General features: G+C 41.2%; 1 long non-coding RNA gene and 1 pseudogene across 1 annotated transcript; both read left to right on the forward strand.

Annotated features, from left to right (window-relative positions):
• The first annotated feature begins 7,691 nt into the window (after positions 1 to 7,691).
• Positions 7,692 to 8,436, forward strand: LOC125121050 (cleavage and polyadenylation specificity factor subunit 5-like; annotated as a pseudogene).
• A 10,650-nt stretch (positions 8,437 to 19,086) lies between these two features.
• LOC125121051 (uncharacterized) lies at positions 19,087 to 20,792 on the forward strand. The gene is made up of 3 exons (XR_007133385.1): positions 19,087 to 19,846; positions 20,496 to 20,568; positions 20,729 to 20,792. It is a non-coding gene; the product is annotated as an uncharacterized LOC125121051 (long non-coding RNA).
• Positions 20,793 to 22,284: the final 1,492 nt, after the last annotated feature.

Below are 22,284 nucleotides of genomic sequence, written 5' to 3' on the forward strand. Positions count from 1 at the left end.
AAAAAAAAAGGAATGAATTCACCACCATGACAAAGAGAACAGGGTGGGTAATAAGAGCAGTTAAGGGATATCCACAAGGTTCTAGAAGGTGGAAAGTAGAGGAATGAGTGGTAAGACTTAGCTCAGTAGAGAAAGTGGAAGCCCGCCTGCCTGCAGGGAGAAATGCACTAGCAAGAAGTGCACCAGCTTGAACTATGAATGCCATAAAGCTCCAGGATGGGATCCCTGAAGAACCAGGGTGTGGGACACAGCTGAAAAGTAGGGAATTAATCAAAAGAAGACAAGTCACAGGAAGACCTCCGGAGCCACTCTCCTGCTAGTAACGTTAGGTATAACTCTCCAGCACCTGGGAGAAGGCAGGATGAAGAGCCAGCTCTGCCTCAGAGCTACTGATGCCAAAACCTCAGGCTCCCCACTGGTATAGGTCCCTTCCAAGCCCTCGTGTTTAATTTTGCTTCATCATTTTATATTCTTTGTCTGGAAGAGGGCCCTCCAAATTATATAAACATGAGGCCCCACAGAACCTAGCTCCACCCCAGACAGAGTGGAGAGTTTGGACCAGGAGACACCATTTCTGAAAACAAGGGGATTGTGTGAGAATCTGCATGAAAAACAATCCTCTTCTTCCCCTGCCACAGCACACCTCTCAAAACACTGTAGCCAGGCCATACTCCCAGGAAGAGACTAGAAGACACTGAGCAGCTCAAAATCAAAGATCTATAGAAACTGACATTCATAGTGGCCCACTGCTATTTTCAGGGAATTCCTGAAGACAGCCTCCCTACAGTAAAGCTCACTGGTTGACAAGTCCTAAAGCTTAAAAGCCTCACTTTAAGTATGAATATAGCATACTTAAATATTCATACTTGGAGTTCCCGTTGTGGCAAAGTGGAAACAAATCCAACCAGGAACCATGAGGTTGCGGGTTCGATTCCTGGCGTTGCTCAGTGGGTTAAGGATCTGGCATTGCTATGAGCTGTGGTGTAGGTTGCAGAAGAGGCTCGGATTTGGCATTGCTGTGGCTGTGGGTAGGCTGGTAGCTGTGGCTCCGATTCGACCCCTAGACTGGGAACCTCCATATACAAAAGCAAAAATAAATAAATAAATAAATATTCTCACTTTAAGTATGAATAGTCAAGAATCACCACAGAAAAGCCTTTGACACATAGAAAAAAAAAGGCAGAGGAAAACATCAACAACAAAAACAAACCTTATAACAAATATCCTCAGAAAGAAAAAATACTGTACAACTATTACAGAAAACAGCATGGAGTTACCTCAGAAATCTAAATATGGAACTACCATATTATCCAACAATCCCACTCCTGGGCATATATCTGGACAAAACTTTAATTCTAAAAGATACATGCACCCCTATGCAGCACTATTCACAATAGCCAAGACATGGAAACAACCTAAATGTACAATGGCAGATGAATGGATTAAGAAGATGTACGTATACACAATGGAGTACTACTCAGCCATAAAAAAGAACAAAATAATGCCAATTGCAGCAACATGGATGAACCTAGAGACTCTCATACTAAGTGAAGTAAGTCAGAAAGAGAAGGACAAATACCATACGATATCACTTATATCTGGAATCTAATATATGACACAAATGAACCTTTCCACAGAAAAGAAACAAACTCGTGGACATGAATTACAGACTTGTGGTTGCCAGGGTGGGAGAGGGAGGAAGTGGGATGGACAGGGAGTTTGGGGTTAGTAGATGTAAACTATTGCATTTGGAGTGGATAAGCAATGAGATCCTGCTGTATAGCACAGGTAACTATATCTAATCACTTGGAATGGAACATGATGGAGGATAATGTGAAAAAAAATAATATATAGAAATGTATAACTGGCCAGGTTCGATCCTTGGCCTGGCACAGTGGGTTAAGTATCCAGAGTTGCCATAGCTGTGGTATAGGTCATGGTTGTGGCTTGGATTCAATCCCTGATCCAGGAATTTCCACATGCAGTGGGTATGACCAAAAACAAAGTTTTTTGAAAAGCATGAGGTAAAGGAGTTCCCATCGATGCTCAGCAGAAGCGAACCCAACTAGCATCCATGAGGAAGGATCCAGGATCAATCCCTGGCCTCACTCAGTGGGTTAAGGATCCAGCGTTGCCTTGAGCTATGGTATAGGTCACAGATGTGGCTCAGATCTGGCACTGCTGTGGCTATAGCTTCGATTCAACCCCTAGCCCGGGAACCTCTATATGCCATGGAGGCAGCCCTAAAAAGACACACACACAAAAGAGATAGAATTGCAGTGTCCATATCATGTTATTACTCACAGTGCCACAAGTTCAGAACTCAGTAGCTTTCAGAAGTCAACATCCTCTGATTTTAAGAAATCATCTTCCATATTCCTGATAAAGATCTAAAGTTATCTCTCAGCCCTTTAAAATACCAAAATATCTTGTTCTTCCTGCCCCGGATCATTATTCTGCCTTGTATAATTTGTAATTGTTTTTAATCCCTCTTATAATAAAGGAAATTTGGACCAGGATTTGTACCATAGACATGCACGTGCTCATTAAAGAGTTTTTGTTTGTTTGTTTTTGTCTTTTTGCCTTTTCTAGGGCCGTTCCCGTGGCATATGGAGGTTCCCAGGCTAGGGGTCTATCGGAGCTCTAGCCGCTGGCTAACACCAGAGCCACAGCAACTCGGGATCCGAGCCGCGTCTGCAGCCTACACCACAGCTCACGGCAACGCCAGATCCTTAACCCTTAACTGAGCAAGGCCAGGGATCAAACCCGAAACCTCATGGTTCCTAGTCAGATTCGTTAACCATTGAGCCACGACGGGAACTCCAAGAGTTTTTGAGTTGGATTGGGTATTCATCATTTGTAAATGCTTATAGAAATTTAATTATTTACTCCCTTCAAGAGCAGAGGAGCCCTGTTTCCTCAAGAAGTACGGAATTAAAGTAGATGAATTGTTCTTAACCCTCTGGCACACTAGAAATATCTGGGAGGCTTAGAAAAATTCTGATGCCCAACTCAAAAAAAAATCTGGGTAATTTTTTTAAATCCCCTGATACTTCTAATAGAGGTTGAGAACTGCTAAATTCGATCGTCTATAGCTTTGATTCCCAAACCCGGTTCAATATCAGAAGCACATAAGAAGCTTCCTAAAATGCATCTCGTCCAGCTCTGAACTCTGATAATGACTAAGTGGCACACAAACCATTGTTGATTTTTCTCATTCAGTGTATTCAATTTGACAAGTTACAGAGGCAAAGAGTTTGCAATAGGTGGTCCACTTAGAGAAAAATCTTAAGTTTGGACTTGTGTACAAGGAATGGATGAACTAGCACGGAGGCTATACCTCATTTATCTCTACTTCTGTTCCCCTTCCCCAAAGCAAGTCCCTCTGCCTCTTTCTGCTTGGCTTAATTCCTGCCTGGAATGGAGATTTGGGGGTTGAAGTAAGTCAGTACTACAAGCTGGTTCTAAGATGCTGGGGAAGCACAGAATAACATTACTGTCATTCTTTATGTAATGCTGTGCTTGCAAGAGACTGTGTTGCTCTTCCACCAAAAATAGGTATTTTTGATTGTTTGTTTTTTCTTTTTTTTTTTTGTTTTATTGAAGTATAGTTGATTTACAAGGAAGTGATCTTTCTGCTACACAACAAAGTGGTTCAGTCATACACGTACACATGTCGATTCTCTTTCAGATTTTTATTTATTTATTTATTTATTTTTTGTCTTTTTGTCTTTTGTTGTTGTTGTTGTTGTTGTTGCTATTTCTTGGGCCGCTCCCGCGGCATATGGAGGTTCCCAGGCGAGGTGTCGAATCGGAGCTGTAGCCACCGGCCTACACCAGAGCCACAGCAACGCGGGATCCGAGCCGCGTCTGCAACCTACACCACAGCCGGATCGTTAACCCACTGAGGAAGGGCAGGGACCGAACCCGCAACCTCATGGTTCCTAGTCGGATTTGTTAACCACTGCGCCACGACGGGAACTCCCTCTTTCAGATTTTTAACAGCAAATGTTCTCCATAATTCTTTTTTTCTGCTCCCTTATTTTATTACTATTATTATTTTAATAGGTATTTCCACAATACAATTTTTTTCTACTGTACAGCATGGTGACCCAGTTACACATACATGAATACATTCTATTTTCGCACATTATCACGCTCCATCATAAGTGACTAGACATAGTTCCCAGTGCTACACAGCAGGATCTCATTGTTAATCCATTCCAAAGGCAAGAGTTTGTATCTATTAACCCCAATCTCCCCAACCACCCCACTCCCTCGCCCTCACCCTTGGCAACCACAAGTCTATTCTGCAAGTCCATGATTTTCTTTTCTGTGGAAAGGTTCATTTGTGCCCCATATTAGATTCCAGATATAAGTGGTATCATATGGTATTTGTCTTTCTCTTTCTGACTTACTTCACTCAGTATGAGAGTCTCTAGTTCCATCCACGTTGCTGCAAATGGCATTATTTTTATGGCTGAGTAGTATTCCATTGTGTATATATACCACATCTTCCGAATCCAATCATCTGTCAATGGACATTTGGGTTGTTTCCATGTCTTGGCTATTGTGAATTGAGCCGCAATGAATATGTGGGTGCCTGTGTCCTTTTTAAGGAAAGTTTTGTCCAGATAAATGCCCAAGATTGCAATTGCTGGGTCATATGGTAGTTCTATGTATAGATTTCTAAAGTACTTCCATACTGTTCTCCATAGTGGTTGTACCAGCTTACATTCCCACCAACAGTGCAGCAGAGTTCCCTTTTCTCCACACTCCCTTCAGCATTTGTTATGTGGATCTACTAATGGTGGCCATTCTGACTGGTATGAGGTGGTATCTCGTGGTAGTTTTGATTAGCATTTCTCTAATAATCAGTGATGTTGAGCATTTTTTCATGTGCTTGTTGACCATCTGCACATCTTCCTTGGAGAAATGTCTATTCAGGTCTTTGCCCATTTTTCAATTGGGTTGTTGGCATTTTTGCTGTTGAGTTGTATAAGTTGATTGTATATTCTAGAGATTAAGCCCTTGTCAGTTGCATCATTTGAAACTATTTTCTCCCATTCTATAAATTATCTTTTTGTTTTCTTTTTGGTTTCCTTTGCTGTGAAAAAGCTTTTCAGTTTGATGAGGTCCCATTGGTTTATTTTTGCTCTCATTTCTGTTGCTCTGGAAGACGGACCTGAGAAAACATTTGTAAGGTTGATGTCAGAGAATGTTTTGCCTGTGTTCTCTTCCAGGAGTTTGATGGTGTCTTGTCTTATACTTAAGTCTTTCAGCCATTTCAAGTTTATTTTCATGAATGGTGTGAAGGTGTGTTCTAGTTACATTACTTTGCATGCAGCTGTCCAGGTTTCCCAGGAATACTTGCTGAAAAGACTGTCATTTTCCCATTTTATGTTCTTGCCTCCTTTGTCAAACATTAATTGACCATAGGTGTCTGGCTTTATTTCTGAGTTCTCTGTTCTGTTCTATTGGTCTGTATGTCTGTTTTGGTACCACACTGTCTTGATGACTATGGCTTTGTAATATTGCCTGAAGTCTGGAAGAGTTATGTCTCCTGGTTTTTATTCTTCAGAATTACTTTGGCAATTCTGGATCTTTTATGGTTCCATATAAATTTTTGGATTGTTTGTTCTAGTTCTGTGAAAAATGTCATGGGTAATTTGATAGGGATTGCCTTGAATCTGTAGATTGCTTTGGGTAGTATAGCCATTTTACAATATTAATTTTTTCAACCCAGGAGCATGGAATACCTCCATTTCTTTACATCTTCCTTCATTTCCTTGATTAATGTTTTATAGCTCTTGGCATATAAGTCCTTTACCTCCTTGGTCAGGTGTATACCCAGGTATTTGATTTGGGGGGGTGCAATTTTATAAGGTATTGTATTTTTGTATTCCTTTTCTAATATTTCATTGTTAGTATACAGAAATGTGACTGATTTCTGAATGTTAATCTTATATCCTCTACTTTGCTGAATTTGTTGATCAGTAGTTTTTGGGTTGAGTCCTTAGGGTTTTCTATATATAGTATCATGTCGTCTGCATACAGTGACAGTTTTACCTCTTCTCTTCCTATTTGGATGCCTTTTATTTCTTTTGTTTGTATGATTGCTGTGGCTAGGACTTCCAGTACTATGTTGAATAACAGTGGTGAGAGTGGACATCCTTGTCTTGTTTCAGATTTTGGTGGAAAAGCTTTCAGCTTTTTCCATTGAGTATTATATTTTCTGTGGGTTTGTCATAAATGGCTTTTATTATGTTAAGGTATGTTCCTTCTATACCCACTTTGGTAAGAGTTTTTATCAAGAAGAGAAAAAACCCAAATAAACAAAATCAGAAATGATTAAGGAGAATTCTCAAGGGATACTACAGAAATACAAAAAGCATAATTCTTTTTTTCATTACTTAATGGATTTTTATAACATTTATAGGTGTACAACAATCATCACAGCCAAATTTTACAGCATTTCCATCCCAAACCCTCAGTGCATTCCCCCCACACCCCAAACTGTCTCATTTGGAAAACGTAAGTTTTTCAAAGTCTGTGAGTTAATATCTGTTCTGCAAAGAAGTTCATTCTGTCCTTTTTTCAGATTCCACATGTCAGTGATAGCATTTGATGTTGGTGTCTCATTGTATGGCTGACTTCACTTAGGATGATAATTTCTAGGTCCATCCATGTTGCTAAAAATGCCATCATTTCCTTCTTTTTAATGGCTGAGTAATATTCCATTGTGTATATGTACCACCTCTTCTTGATCCACTCCTCTGTTGATGGACATTTAAGTTGTTTTCATGTCTTGTCTATTTCCAATAGTGCTGCAATGAACATTGGAGAATATGTGTCTTTTTGAGTCATGGTTTTCTCTGGATTGATGCCCAGGATGGGATTGCTAGATCAAATGGTAGTTGTATGTTTAGTTTTCTGAGGAATCTCCATGCTGTTTTCCACAGTGGCTGCACCAATTTACATTCCCACCAACAGTGTACTAGGGTTCCTTTTTCTCCACACCCCCTCTAGCACTTATTGTTTGTAGACTTTTGGATGATGGCCATTCTGGCTGGTGTAATGTGGTACCTCATAGTGGTTTTGATGTGCATTTCTCTAATGATGAGTGATGTTGACCATCTTTTCATGTGTTTTTTGGCCATCTTTATGTCTTCTTTGGAGAACTGTCTGTTTAGATCTTCTGCCCATTTTTTGATGGGGTTGTTTGTTTTTTTGGTATGGAGGTATAGGAGATGTTTATAAATTTTGGAGATGAACCCCTTGTCAGTCGATTCATTTGAAAAATATTTAAAGGTATTTTTTATTATTTAAAGGTAAGTAGTGTCACTATTTCCTCCCTATACTACATGTTATAATATTCTTAGTACTATTTTCACTACAGATGAATGCATCAGTTACCAAATAATGATCTTAGATTTATTTAATCATCTTACAAGAAAAACTCATGGAACCTCATGACAGTCAGTCAGATAGGCTGGGAAAGCCTCATTTTGCACAAGAGCAAAGTGAAAAGAAAACCTGTCACAGCAGTCAAGCCAGGTCTTCTGGCACCTGGTTCCAAAACCTGTGCTTCTTCTACTCTAGAATATTCCATTGTCTGTTGTGGAGAGAGTGGAAACTTTTCTTCCTTCAAGAATGTCAGATTTCGGAGGCTGGTGCCAGAGCTCACCAGCATGTCCATGGTGCCGCCCAGTCACTTACAGACCAGCTGGCCCCGGAGGGTTTACCAATATGGCAACAAGTACATCCAGCAGATCAAGCCCCTTAGCCTCGTGCTCACCATAAACCTGTACCCTCTTATTAATTACACTTTTGGTACAAAAGAGCCCCTGTATGAGAAGGACAGCTTTGTTGCCGCCAGATTTCAGTGCATGAGTGAGGAATTTGATAAAATTGGCATGAGGAGGACTGTAGAAGTGGTTTTGATTGTCCATGAGCACCAGCTCCCCATGTGTACTGCTACAGCTGGGAACAACTTTCTTCAAATTACCTGATAGTGAGCTTAACCCAGGAGAAGATGAAATTGAAGGACTAAAACACTTAATGACAGAGATACTGGGTTGTCAAGATGGAGTCCTGCAAGACTGGGTCATTGACGATTGTTTTGGTAGATGGTGGAGACCAACTTTTGAACATCCTTAGTTCCCATATATTCTTGCACACATTGCAAAACCTAAGGAACATAAGAAGTTGTTTTTGGTTCTGCTTCAAGAGAAAGTCTTATTCGCAGTCCCTAAAAATTATACGCTGGTAGCTGCACCACTATTTGAGCCGTCTGACAATGCACCCAGATATGGACCCATCATTTCTAGTCTCCCTCAGCTTTTGAGAAGGTTCAATTTTATATACAACTGAATTCCTGCACAGCGGAGAAGTAAGAGAAGCCCTCTCTGTGAGCATAGCTATACACAGTGTAGAATAAACATCGTAGTAAGGTGTTTTTGGTTTTATCTCTTTCCCAATCCCTAAATTGCCACCTACTTTCTGTTGTTTGAATAGTAAAGTTAATATGAAAAACTAGATCGTGGTGTAAGAAAATGTGATAATGTTCAATTTACTTTTGGTTATAGTCATAACTTTTTTATACTACATTAAAGAAAGTGGACGTCTTAAAAAAAAAAAAAAAGTGTTGGATTTCAGAGTTCCCATCGCGGCGCAGTAGAAAGAAATCCGACTAAGAACCATGAGGTTGTGGGTTCAATCCCTTGAGTCGCTCCGTAGGTTAAGGATCCAGTGTTGCCGTGAGTTGTGGTGTAGGTCGCAGATGCAGCTCAGATCCCAAGTTGCTGGGGCTATGGTGTAGGCTGGCAGTTGTAGCTCCAATTCAGCCCCTAGCCTGGGAACCTCCATATGCCATGCGTGTGGCCCTATAAAAAATAAATAAAATTTTTTTAAAAAGCGAAAAGCAAAAAAAAAAGGTCCAGTTTCAAGTTCTGAATGTGCTAAACTGCATTTTCTGGTGAATCCTTCCCCTTGAAGAAAAGACTGTCTGGGGTAATGGCTATTCCAAGCAATTAGGGCAGTAAAATTTGTATAAAAAATTTATATTAGTTAATAACCTAGAAGGGAAAAGAATCTGAAAAAGAGTACATGTAATATACATGTACATATAAACTGAGTCGCTTTTCTGTACACCTAAAACTAACACAATGTTGTGAATCAACTATACTTCAGTTAAAAAATTATACAAATATAAAAATATATATATGTTACTTAGGCTTGTCTTTTTGTGCATGGAAATCACTGGCCATCTTGAAAAGCTACAGATTTCCTGAAAAACTGCTTAGCACCACAACTTTGAAATTAATATTTATTTTATACAAATGGAGAGGAGTTTGACAGACAAGGGTCAAAGGATTATTGGTGCTTGATATCTGGTTTTTAAAAATAAGGATGCCCACACCTTTCAGCAGTCATGACACACACACCTTGCTTCTCCTGTGTGCATCAGTCAGATGCTGTGTGACCTTGCTGTGCAGAAAAAAAGAACGATTGTATATAGAAAAGTCAAAAGGAAACGAGTGGTTATACAGAGGAGTCTAATTACAGGTATTTGAAGCATAAAATCATTGTTTAGAATCTCTTCCCAAACAAAAGCTTGTCCTCTACCAGCTGTACTTTTCCCATGCTTTTTTTCTGCTTTTGTGGAAGTCAGCTCCTTTGTTATTCTTCCAAAATGTTTAAATAGACCGGAGTTGTATTTTGAGAGACAATTAGAAACTCTAGAGTCCTACCAAAAGGTTGAAAAAGACAGAAGAACTTTTCTTTTTTTTTTTTTTTTGGTCTTTTTGCCATTTCTTGGGCCGCTCCCTCGGCATATGGAGGTTCCCAGGCTACGGGTCGAATCGGAACTGTAGCCGCCAGCCTACGCCAGAGCCATAGCAACGCGGGATCCGAGCCGTGTCTGCGACCTACACCACAGCTCACGGCAACGCCGGATCGTTAACCCACTGAGCAAGGGCAGGGACCGAACCCGCAACCTCATGATTCCTAGTCGGATTCGTTAACCACTGCGCCACGACGGGAACTCCCAGAAGAACTTTTCTAATTCATCCTCTTCATTTTACTTCATTTTAGAATGTAAGATGAGGAGTTCCCGTCGTGGCTCAGTGGTTAAGGAGTCCAACTAGGAACCATGAGGTTTTGGGTTCAATCCCTGGCTTTCCTCAGTGGGTTAAGGATCCAGCGTTGCCGTGAGCTGTGGTGTAGGTCTCAGACAAGGCTTGGATCCCGCGTTGCTGTGGCTCTGGCATAGGCCGGCATCTGCAGCTCCGATTTGACCCCTAGCCTGGGAACCTCCATATGCCGCAGGAGTGGCCCAAGAAATGGCAAAAAGACCAAAAAAAAAAAAAATGTAAGGTGGGAGAAAGAAAACCTGAACAGGAAGTGGATACTTTATTCCTGCCATAACCATATTATAACCCCCTGGGAGCATCGCCCAGCTTCTCAGAGCCTATAGCTCCCTATCTGTGAAATGCAATGAAGGCATGAGCCCAGACCGATCTTTCCTGGCCGAACATCCCATCATGCTACATCTCTACGGTTCTCAAGCTTAACCTTCTTCCTACACTGAACATATCTGAAATCTAAAATTCTGTGTCTATCCTCTCCTGAGACACTATTTTGCTGCCACTAACACTATGCTTCAAATTGTGGTTCTCACACTTTCTTATGACAGAATCATCTGCAGTGCTTATTTAAAATGCAGAATCTACATTCAGAATGGATAAGCAATGAGGTCCTACTGTGTAGCTGAGGGAACTATATACAGCTCTTAGGAAAGAACATGATGAAGATGGTATAAGAAAGGGAATGTATAGGACTGAGTCACTTTGCTGAAATTGGCACAGCATTGTCAATCATCTATACTTTAACAATTGCCAAGTAAAATAAAATGCAGAATCTTGAGCCTGAACACAGGCCTATTAAATCAAATCTTTAGTATGGGATCAAGGTACAACAAGTTGACCATAATTAACTACTGTGAAGTTCTCATCCACACACACAATTGTGCACGTACACACACACACACACACATACACACAATGATAATACTGTGAGATGGTGGGCATGACTACCTGATTGCAGTTATCCTCTTACAATAGCTACATATTAAATTATTCACCTTGTATACCTTCAACCTACCCATTGCTATTTGTAAATTATATATCCATAAAGCCAGGCCCGGGGGGGGGGGGGGGGGGAGGGGATAATATTACTAAAAAAAGTCTGTAGAATTAGAAGGAGGTATTCAGAAATTTGTCTGGTGAGCTCTATGGGGATCTCAGTTTCCTCTAAAGTGTGAGAACGACCAACCGAGAATCCAGGAATAAACCATAGAAGGGGGAGGGAAGGGGGAGAGTGGAGAGTAACCATGGCTACCTTGCCTTGGATGTGGAGGAAACAGGTGTGGAGGGAAGAGGGTGCCATCTGGGTGGAGAGGGTGATCCTGGAGATTGACATTGGGTGCTCCTCTGCTGACATTGTCACCCTGGCTTTGTGTTTTTGTTTTGTTTTGTTTTGTTTTTTCTTTCTTTTTTCTGTCTTCTTGCTATTTCTTTGGACCGCTCCCGCGGCATATGGAGGTTCCCAGGCTAGGGGTCAAATCGGAGCTGTAGCTGCCGGCCCACGCTGGAGCCACAGCAACGCGGGATCCGAGCCGCGTCTGCAACCTACACCACAGCTCATGGCCACGCCGGATCGTCAACCCACTGAGCAAGGGCAGGGACCGAACCCGCAACCTCATGGTTCCTAGTCGGATTCGTTAACCACTGCGCCACGACGGGAACTCCTGGCTTTGTGTTTTGAACCAACTGAAGACAAGCCCTGACTATGAACACTGCTGTCAAAAAAGTGCCCCACAGTCATAGCATCACCTGGGACAATGGGTCCCTAGCTTCTGTTTTCCATAATATTCAAAACCAGACAAGTAGGTTGAGGTTATGTTTTCTGAGTGAGGCAATGGCCTTCCTCAAGAAGTAGAGAGAAACCTGAGATAAATGATGACTGTTTCAGATTTCCAAAGATTTCTTTCAAGAGTGGAAATAAGCCTTTTGGTGAATTAAAATATATTGTTTTCAGGCTGGAAGTTTTGGCTCAAAATTTTATTTGTCCCGGTTCAGGGACTGTTATTTGGGCATGATTAGAACCCACGGGAAAATCCAGCTTGGAGTTCCCATTGTGGCACAGTGGTAACAAACCTGACTGGTATCCATGAGGCCTCAGGTTCAATCCCTGGCCCTGCTCAGTGGGTCAGGGATCCAGTGTTGCCATGAGCTGTGGTGTAGTTTGCAGACATGGCTCGGATCCTGCATTGCTGTGGCTGTGGTGTAAGCTGGCAGCTGCAGCTCCGATTGGACCCCTAGCCTGGGAACCTCCATATGCAGAAGGTATGGCCTAAGAAGACAAAAATGAAAAAACAAACAAAAAAAACAGGCTTGATTAGCATGCTCTCCCGCCACAGGTTTATATATCTCTGATGATTGTCTCTGTAGGTTCTGTGGCAATGCTGCCTTTTTATTTATTTATTTTTCTTTATTTTATTATATTTTTTGGCCATGCCCATAGCACATGAAAGTTCTCAAGGCCAGAGATCAAACCTGTACCACAGCAGTGACCTGCACTACTTCAGTGACAATGCTGGATCCTTAACCCACTGCACCACTAGGGAACTCCAGTGTTGCCTTTTTAGCAGAACCACACATCCATACAAAAGAGAAAGAGAAAGGAAAAATCTCATCATTCAGTGTCTTAACCTAGGACAAGTTTGAGATCAAGCCTTGCGTGTGGAGGACCCTGAAGCAACCATGGCTCTGGGCAAAGTTCAGATCTCCACATGCTTGAATAGAGAGTTGACTAAGAGGTGCTGCTCTGGCTTAAGAGGATCTTTCTAGAACTACAGCCCAGGGGCTGTTGCCTGGGAAGACCCAGCAACCTAAGAGTACCTCAAAATGCTCTTGACAGGAGCAGCAACAACATAACAGCAACATTTCTGGCTTTGCCTTCATTGAAGAGTGAATTTCTAAAGTTATGGTAAGCAGGCTCCGGGCAACCTAGCTTCCAGTCAAGCATTGTCTTAGTGGAGAGGAGAATAAAAGTAAAGTGGAAAAGAGCACGAATTTCCTTTCCTTCCTCATGGCTTCCTAAACAAATGACCAACCCTCTTGTGGAGGCCTTCCCTGTCTTTGCATCCTTCTCTGCTTTATTTTTCTTCACAATATGTATGTTTATTCTGTTTATCTCCCATATCCACTCCACTAGAATCTACAGTCCACGGAGCCTGGATTTCTGTCCACATGTTCACTTCCATATGCCTAGAAGAGTTTCTGTCATTTAGTAAGTAGGTGCTCACTAAGTACTTGTTGAAAGGATGAATAAATGCCTGTTAGATGATATCCTTCCCACATTCAGTAATAAAGAAGAAAGAATTAAAAAAAAAAAAAGAGTTCTCTTGTGGCACAGTGTGTTAGGGATGCAGTGTTGTCGCTGCAGTGCCCTGGGTCACTACTGTGGTGCAGTTTCCATCTCTGGCCCAGGAACTTTCACATGCCATAGGCATGGCCAAAAAAAAAAAAAAAAAAAAAGAATTAGTATATTTTATGCAGTTTTAGAATTGTGCCCCCAAAGATGACAATAAAATATTTAGAGAGAAGGACCAAGGTGGAATGTTTGCCTGGCTGCTTATTTCTGGCATTAAGATTAGGTAACTTAGTCCTTGAGGACTTTAGCTCTAGAAGCACTGTCTTGGTTTGAAGCCTTGCCCCAGTACTTACTAGCTGTGAAATCTCCAGGTTCTCTGTGCTCAAGTTCCTCCTCTGTGAAGTGGAGTAATGAGAAGAAGGGAGTTCTGAGCATGAAACGTACCTAAAGTGTCAGAAATGCGGTCTTGCTCACAGTAGACAAGATTAACACATATTGTGGTTGCATTCCTGTGAATATCAAGTTCCATCAGTGCTGCTTTCAATAGACCAGAAACATACCCTTGTTTGTGTGTTCTTGAGTTAAATCTGAACATCTTGAAATACGTAGTTGCATGACCCTTATGAGAATCAGATGGTACAATTTGTGTGCATAAAACAAAATGAGGGGCCATTCCCCGAACAACAAAGCCTCTATAACAATAGCGAAATAAGAACTGTTATTTGTTTTTTTTTTCAATTTATTTGCCCTTATAACTATCCACCGATCCATCCCTCTTTGTGCCTGTCTGCCTTTCTATCCTGCAATAATTGCATCGTTCTTTTTCTTTCTTTTTTTTTTTAATGGCTACACACAAGTCATATGGAAGTACCTGGGCTAGGGATTGAATCCAAGTCGCAGCTGTGACCTACACCACAGCTATGGCAACACCAGATCCTTTAACCCACTGTGCTGGGCCAGGGATTGGACACAATCTTTCCAGTGACCCGAGCCACTACAGTCAGATTCTTAACCCACTATGCCACAGCAGGAACTCTGGTCCTATCTATTAAAAAGTTGTTTGTTAGAAGTTTCTCATCTGAAACAATAAAACACCAAACACACGTATAGCAATTACTTGGTGCCAGGTGCCATTCTAAGCACTTAGAGAAATTGTCAGTGTAAACATCTATGCATTCACTTGCTACTTTAGAAACTCTATTTAAAATTTTCAAACTCAGAAAGAGTTTTATGGATAATTCATCTTTTTTAAAATTTATTTGATTGAAGTATAGTTGATTTACAATACTGTGTTAATTTCTGCTGTACAGTAATGTGATTCAGAGAGAGAGAGACTCTTTTCCATTCTTGTTTATTACAGGATATTGAATATAGTTCCCTGTGCGATATAGTAGGACCTTGTTGTTTATCCATACTATATTTAATAGTTTGCATCTACTAGTCCCAAACTTCCAACCCCCCTTCTCCCCGTCTTGGCAACCACAAGTCTGTTCTCTGTGTCTGTGAGTCTGATTCTGTTTTGTAGAGAAGTTCATTTGTGTCAGATTTTAGATTCTACATAGAAGTGACGTCATATGGTATTTGTCTTTCTCCTTCTGACTTGCTTCACTTAGTTTGATCATCTTTACTTCCATCCATGTTGCTGCAAATGGCATTGTTTCATTCTTTTGATAGCTGGGTCATATTATATGTACCACATCTTTATCTATTCATTCCTCTGTCAGTGGGCACTTGAGTTGCTTCCATGTCTTGGCTATTGTGAATAGTGCTGCTGTGAACATAGGGGTGCATGTTTCTTTTCTTCGAATTATAGTTTTGTCTGGATATATGCCCTGGAGTGGGATTGCCAGATCATATGGCAACTCTATTTTTAGTTTTTTGAGGAACGTTCATACTGTTTTCCATAGTGGCTACACCAATTTACATTCCTACCAACAGTGTAAGAAAATTCTCTTTTCTCCACACTATACATAGTTAATTTTACTATTCTTATTTGTTCCCAATGATTCATATAAGCTTCATATGACCATATTCATATCACTCCTGCCTTCTGGAGTTAACAGTGACCGTCCATCTCAGTGGGTTGCAGTATTAATTAAATGATAATATGCAAATGCAACCCAACTGCCCCAGCCAAGATATCCTTAAACTCTCCATCCTTCTGGGGCTATTTCGTTTTATATCCTTCAAAATGAAAGAAGTCCTGTCTCTACTCTGCAACATCTCTGAGGAGTTCTGAATACTCACAGTTCTCCTTGGGTTTCCTAACTGCCTGCTTCTCCACACTTACTTCCTCCCAGCATCCCTCTCACTGTGAACAAAACTGCCATTCTCTTTGAAGGGATCCACCTGGGACCCCCATTCTCTTCTGCTCTCAGAGCATTATGTTCACAAAGCTGTTACTTAGAGCAGACTTTTATTGATCTTTTGAGGGAGGGATGGCATGGTGGAGGAAGATAGGGTGAAGGAATTATAATAACAGTTATTGCAACACAGAACACAAAATAACCTTCAATAATTTTAGACACCGCTATTCCTGGCTCTTTTGGGCCATCCGTCACAACTGAGAATTTCTCACTGCTTGTCTCCTGCCAGAGCTTGAGGTTCCTCTCTTCCACCACCCTCTTTGTTTTCCTTTCTTCCTGTTTTCCAGGCCCTTTACTCATTTACTCACTCTTCTCTTCAAGGTTTCCCTCAGAAATGAAGATAAATTCTCTCCATCTCTATCCCTTTCCTCCCAGACAAATAACCAAAATATCCAACAAAGATACCCAAGATATCTTAACCAGGATAGCCATCTCATTATGAAGTTTTCCTGAAAAGAACCATCTACCTCAGGACTGAATTATGACATTCCTCGTGGCAGTTCCAGAACTTCTACACAGAAGGGGCTTTATGGGTTTGGTCTGTTTGGCAAGGAGGTGAGAATCTTTTTCTTAAAGTTGTGCTTGCCAGGCAAACAAACTATTTTCAACTTAATTGTGCAGCAGTGTCCCAGCAGAAATCGAAATTCCACTCAAAGGGGTTGAAATGAAGAGAAGTTAACTAAGAGACCAGAGGGGTAGACGAGTTAGAGAAACCAAGGAAGACTGAGGCCTCCCAGTACAGGGGCAGTAGGAAGCCATCACGTACACACACCCCTCCCCCAGGCCTGAAGGAGCAGGGGGAGGAAATGAGAGCTGGGCTTGGGCAAGAGCCAGTAAGAGCTCCGTCTCAGGAGTTACAGGCACTGAAGCCAGGAGGGAGCAGGGAAGACAGACCCTAATCTCTCCTTCCTCTTGTTTGCCAGCTCCTGCAGATGCTGCCTAGGGGCTTAACCCAACTGGAAGCCAGAGGGCAGGGGAGCCCTGGCAAAGGTGTCTGTAGGGATCTCCCACACGTGGCCCAGAACATGTGGGTAGGGCTGGGTGATGGGGAATCACCCGAACAAATTTATTTTTCTTTTATTGGAGTCTAATTGATTTACAATATTGTATTAGTTTCAGGTGTACAGCAAAGTGAATAGGTCATACATATAAATATATCCATTCTTTTCTCCCATATAGGTTATTACAAACTATTGAGGAGATTTTCCTGAGCTATACAGTAGGTTCTTATTAATCATCTGTTTTATACAGTAGTTGTATGTGTTTTCTCACCCTCCCAATTCTTCCCCCCCCTCCTCATTGGCTTCCCCTATGGTAACCATAAGATTGGTTCTGAAATCTGTGAGTTTGTTTCTGTTTTATAAATAAGTTCTTTTGTATCATTTTTATTAGATTCCACACATAAGTGATGTCATGTATTTTTCTTTCTCTGACTTACTTCACTCAGAACAATAATCTCTAGGTCCATCCATGTTGCTACAAATGGCATTCTTTCATTCGTTCATTTTGTTACGGCTGAGTAATATTCCATTGTATATATGTACCACATCTTCTTTATCCATTCCTCTGTCAATGGACAAATAGGTTGCTTCCATGTCTTGGTAAATAGTGTTGCAGTGGACATTGGAGTATTACTAGAACAGACTGTATATTTATTTAGGACAGCTTTGAAAATAGCACTGCTGGCTGCTTCCTAGAAGGCGGAAGCAATTGCAATTAAACTTTGTTTCACATTGAAATTTTCCCCTCCTAATACACTGGAAGGCTGTTGTGGAGACAGAGGAAAAGTCTGAGGTACAAGCAGAGCAAGGTGTAAGGGAAGTATTCAAGTGGTATTCACCTTGGTCTTGTTGCCAAGATTTCTACCTCCTTTGCACAGATTAGTTTCAAACACTCTGATATATAAGAAATAGTAGGAGTTCCCTTGCGGCTCAGTGGGTTAAGGATCTGGCATTGTCACTGCAGAGGCTCAAGTTGCTGCTGTGATGTGGCATGGGTTCGATCCCTGTTCCAGGAAATTTCACATGCCAGCACATGGCCAAAAAATGAAATTGTAAAGCAATTTTTGAAGCATAGAACTACTCTGCAGCAACCAACTCAGAAGTCAAGTTAAGCACTGGGAGAAGTCAAACACTATTGAGGATGTATCTTTTTGAACTCTGCATTCTTTTTTATTGCCTCTAAACCTATGCTGTCAACCAACCATGAGAAGAGTTTACATTCCTCTTTGAAATCAGTGAGGCAAAAACAGATTACCCAAAGATGGAGAAATGGAGGCGGTGTTGATTCTTTCCTCAGGGTTGAACACTAATTTGAAGGGATGTGCTTGGTTCTTTGCAGAGAATGGAGGCTGCAGTATCAAACCCTAGAGATTTCCAACCAACTTGGCCCCCTGCCTGGTGTTCCTTCATCTGGTTGCGTCTACAATTGCCAAGGGAGTGATGGGAGAATTTCTGGAAGAGAATTTCTGTTCAACTCAACTCCCTTGCTGGGTCAGTGACTTCCTCAACTCCTGGGAGCAATGGTAGCATGAGGTAATGGCTCTGACCTGCAGGTACAAAGTACACGGGGTATACTGTGGTGTCAGAGAGTGTCATGAAATGTCTGAGACTACTGTCCTCTGTAAAGTTAACTCTGCCATGACATGAGAAATAAAAGAGAGACATATCCTTGGATATGCATGTTGCCCAAGCCACCACCACCACCACATTTTTAGTGTCTAGGACAGCCTGTAGAAGAGATGCTGAGTGCTTTACAGTAATCACCTCAAAATAAACTATTACATTTAGAAAGAACAAACAACAAGGTCCTACTGTAGAGCACAGAGAATTCTATTCAATCTCTTGTGATAGACCGTGATGGATGATAATTTTTTAGAACATATATGTATGTATGACTGGGTCACTTTGCTATACAGCAGAAATTGGCACAAAGTTGTAAATCAGCTATAATAAAAAATTAAAATAAAAATATGGGAGATAAGTGCTAAAATATCCCTATTGTATAGAGAAAACAGGTTTGAGGAAATCACTGGTTTGCTCAAAGACACACAACTTGTACATGGTGGAACTGACATCAAAACTCAGTTTCGTTGCAACATGAGTATCTAGACAAAGTTCTAAATGTTATTCAAAAATGTAATTGTAATGTATACATGTAAGGATAACCTGACCCCCTTGCTGTACAGTGGGAAAATTAAAAAAAAACAACAACTCAGTTTTGTCTATTTTCAAAGCCTCTGTGCCTAACAGCCATGCCAGGTGGAATGAATATGTCAGGGAGTTTGGAAGGAGGGTAGTAGAATGCATATGGATGGTGGTTTCCAGAGTTGTGAATCTGTGATATTGTAATTTATAATGTGTATTTGGTCATTCAGATGACCAAAATTTGTTTCTCAGATATATTTGGTCTTCATCCACAGTTCCTGACTTACATTCCCCAAAACCTTGTCCTACCTGTTGAAAGTGAAAAAGGTATCATTTGTTGTGTTAATGAGGTGATGTTGCATCTCTGGAATGAGGCTGGCTGCCTGGAGAACCAACCTGGTGATTAGAGGGTAGGAATTTTTAGTTCCACCTCCTGACCCCTGGGGAGGAAAAAGGAGCTGGATGTTGAATCAATAGCCAATGGCCAAGGATTTCACCAATCACACCTTTGTAATGAAGCCTCCTAAAAAGCCCGAAAGGACAGGGTTCAGAGATCTTCTGGGTTGGTGAACAAACCCATGGAGGTGTGGGTGAGTTTACTCCAGGAGAGGCCCTGGAAGCCCCACCCTTTCCCTCACATCTTGCCCTATGCATCTCTTCCATCTGGCTGTTTCTTAGTTATTTCCTGAGTATTCTTTCCTCAGTGCTGAATACTAATTTGAAGGGATATCTTTGGTTCTTTGCAGAGAATGGAGGCTGCAGTATCAACCCCTAGAGATTTCCAGCCAACTTGGGCCCCTGCATGGTGCTCCTTCATCTGGTTTAGTCTGCAGTTGCCAAGGGAGTGATGGGAGAATTTCTTAAAGAGGCTTCCATTCAACCCTGCTCATTTGCTGGGTCGGTGATTCCCTCAACTCCCTTTATAATAAACTGGTAATCTAGTAAGGAAAATGTTTCTTTGAGTTCTGTGAGCCATGCTAGCTAATTAATTTAACCCAAGGAGGGTGTCTTGGGAACCTCTGGTTTATAGCCCATCCTTCAGAAGCACAGGTTTCAGCTTGGGCTTGTGACTAGTGTGAAGTGTGAGTATCTGGAGGGGTGTGGGGAGGAGTGGGGTTGGCAGGGAGGCAGTCTGACTGGACTGAACCCTTAAACTGTGGAATCTGATGCTATCTCTGGGTGGATAAACGTCAGAACTGAGTTGAATTCTTGGACACCATGCTGGTGTCTGAGAATTGCTTGGTATTGCACAGGAAGCCTCCCACCTCCTAATACACATGCTGGAATTGGGTCCAGGATGCCCAAAATAGAAACAATGTACAAGGATAAATTAAATTAGCCAGGACGCTTGGTTGGAAATGACAGAAACCCAATTCAATTTCTAGCTCAAGCCAGGGAAAAAAAATTAACTTATTTAACCTAAAACTGCAAGGGTTAGTAACTTCTAGCATAGAACCAAGTGCTTAAATGAAGTTTCCAGGACTCATTCTATGTATTCATTTAATAATTTTGTTTTTTTTTTTTTGGTGTTGGTTTTAATTTGCAGGTTGGTTATGTCTACATAATGGAGAAGATGAGTCCTGACAGCAGCAGATTTACATAGTCCTGCATGACTTCTAGTAAGTAAATAAGCCTCTCTCCCAGATCATCCATATCAATCTTTGAAAAATATTCTGGCTCTGCTTGTATCACATGCCCATTCTTGGACCAATCACAATGTGTGAGGGGGAATGCAACACTCTCATTGGCCAGCTTGAGTCACAGGCTCTCTCCCTGTAGGACAGATGAAGCCCTGTCTTTGACAGCTCTTACTGTTTCCAAAACATAAGGAGGCTGAGCAGACAAAAAGGTAAGATGATTAAAATGGGCACAAGAATTACTAACTTAACTAACTTAATAAACAGGGCAGTCTCACTTGCTGGGGGCTAAATGAGGAATAGAAGCATATGAAAAAAAGTTGCTTGCTACCTCATTAAGCAAGAGATACAATGTGTTTAAAATAGCTCCCTTGAGCACAGCACACTGCTTGAACAATGATGGAGAGATGTAGACCTCTACTACTGGCATAATGATAACTTTCATCCCTGAAGCATTTCTTTTTTTCTAGCACGGAAATCAGGAGTCTCCACAGTCATTATTCTGAAACAAAAATCAGTTTAGAAGTAAAAAACCATTACAACTACCTTATAGGGCAGAGAGAGAGAGAGAGAAAATGTCTTCATCCAAAGTCAATGCCTAGTAGGGTGAATATAGGCAACCTTTAATTTAGAAACTCTCCTGACAGAATAACATTGAATGTCTACCTCTGGATTCTCTCAAGCTGGACATCCTTCCAGAGCTGCTTTCCCAGGAGACCATCTTATCTTTTTCTGACTGGTCATTACTCAAGGAATCTTGGAGTAAGAGCTTGAGGTTAGTACTGTAGATGAACTAGACCAAAGGGTCCTTTCCCTTCTCCCTTCTCCTCCCCTCCATCCTCCAACCACCTTAGAAACTCAGCTCTTAACTGCTCCACCAGCATCTCCATTGTACTTTTTTTATTACAAAATTCTTCTTATTTTGTTGTCCAAATTTGTGTGTATGTGCATCTTTCCCCATTTTTTCCAGCCCCCATCATTGACAAGAGGGCAAAGCCCCCGTTAATTCATTTTTGTCTCTACAGCAGTTCTTACTGCCTGGCATATAGTAGGTATTCAAATCTTAGTTTAATGAATGAGAGCTTGACCATTATTTGTAACGTAGTGATTCTCTGGTTTGTTAAGAGGCAGCGAGAATAAAATTCCAGGAAATTTTTTCAGAATTCAAAGAACTATGGCTATTCTAAGCTTAAAATTAAATAGTCTAAATATATAATTATATATACTAGATTGAATTTCATACTAGATTTTGTTATAGAAAAATAGTAACATTATCACAGGTTTAAGGAAAGTAGTGAGACGTGTAGCTTAAGATGAGCATTAAGAGACTTCCTTTGTGGCACGGCAGGTTAAGATCGAGCATTGTCACTACAGTGGCTTGGATTCAATTCCTGGCCTAGGAACTTCCATATGCCACAGGCGGGGCCAAAAAAAAAAGATGAATGTTAGGGCCCAACAGACCTGGGTTCCACTACTGGCTGCTCTGGTTATTATTACTGCATAATACATTACCCCACCTCTTACCACAGCTACCAGGTAGTTCTCACTTGGAGTCTCTCATGTATTTGCCGTCAGACGTGGGGATGCAGGGAGCAGAAGTTGTGGCTATGCTAGAAATTTAAATGGCTCAGGTGCAGGTGCAGGTGCAGCCCTAAAAAGAAAAAAAAAATGGCTATTATTTCAGTGAGACAGTATGTT

Source organism: Phacochoerus africanus, chromosome 2 (genome assembly GCF_016906955.1).
Source record: "Phacochoerus africanus isolate WHEZ1 chromosome 2, ROS_Pafr_v1, whole genome shotgun sequence".
NCBI classification, from domain to species: domain Eukaryota; kingdom Metazoa; phylum Chordata; class Mammalia; order Artiodactyla; family Suidae; genus Phacochoerus; species Phacochoerus africanus.